The following is a 1,537-nucleotide window of genomic DNA, read 5'->3' as shown; positions in this document are numbered from 1 at the left end:
ATATATCATGCTTTATGTAAATAATTTAAATCACAACTATAACTTATGTCATAAAAAATTAACAATAATATTACTAAAGTTAAAATGAGTTAAAATTTACAATTTATATAGACAATTGAGTTCGATATTTTTTTCTTGATTCAAAATTATCTATTATTGAATCTATACTGAAAGTAGCTGCAATTTCTTTTTCAATGTAAATGACTAACTTATTTACAAAAAATTCATTTGTCATTTTATTTCAAAGTCTTGTTTTAATAATTTTTATTGCCAAGAAAGTACTTTTTGTTATTGCTGTAGATATTGAAAGAGTCATTTGCTCTTTTAGATTCATCACGAGCTTCATCAATAATGATACAAAATTTGGCAACTCCAATATCTTTTTTAATTGAATTTCTCACCATTATAATAAGAACATGTAGAATTTTCTTCTGAACATCGCTTGAAGTATATTTAGCAAATCTAGAAGCATTTTTTAATATAAGCTTTTGAACACTACTATTATAAGACCAAAAAACTATAACAATTCAATAAAGTTACTTCGATTATTTGAACTTGAGCTTTCATCGGGACCTCCATAAGTACAACCTTGAAAAGTCAACTATCTAATACAATCAATAGATATTCCAAATCTACGTTGATTATTCTCAATTTTCTTTGATGTTTGTCATTTCATAAGTGTATCAGCATATTGTGATTGCTTCATCAAATCATCACATGATTTTACTACTCTATGATAAAATAAATTGGGGTCTTTGTTAATGAGATTTAAAAGAGGACAATTTTATTTACTATTACTTTCTTCTAATTCCTGATGCTATTTTCAATGAAGGCATTTGAGTCGGTGTTGATTGAAGATTCCTTAGTAAATAGGTAGCATAGTAAACAATATACAACATCATCTTCAATAGAATACTCTAACCATGAAGGGTATAATTCAAACCAAGAAGTTTGAAAACGACGCCGATGACTTGTATCGCTCGAGAATAGATAATTATCAAGTATTGATTGATTCGGTCCAACTTTAAGATAAGCTTGATGAATTTTATCTCTTTTATTTGGATGAAACTTTCAAGCTATTGGTCGAATTCTTGGATCTCTTACCAAATGATATACTTTCATTTATTCAGGATTAGTTCGTGGGCGCTTTTGTCTTTGATGAACTATCTATTGAAAAGTTAAAGTATTAATGTTTGATACCTCGACCATTGAAGAAGTTGTTATTGATGTAACAATATTAGAAATATTTTCACTCTTTTGGCCAGACTTTTAAAAAAAAAAGTCTATTATTTTCATCTTACCCATGATTCAACTAAATTCCTACAATTGAAAATTTACATAGATAAATCTTATGCAACTTACTAAAACTCAATTAATTTTATTTTTTACAAGTCAATATCAATGTTACAAACAATTAATAATGAGAGAAAAAATCAAAAAAATATATGCTAGATTAACATTATAATTGTATAATTATCATTTTTAAATTTTAAAAAAAACCTAAATTATTATTATAAACTAAAAACTAAATAAATAC

This window comes from Arachis ipaensis, chromosome B07, assembly GCF_000816755.2.
Source record: "Arachis ipaensis cultivar K30076 chromosome B07, Araip1.1, whole genome shotgun sequence".
NCBI classification, from domain to species: domain Eukaryota; kingdom Viridiplantae; phylum Streptophyta; class Magnoliopsida; order Fabales; family Fabaceae; genus Arachis; species Arachis ipaensis.
This window is presented reverse-complemented; position numbering follows the sequence as displayed.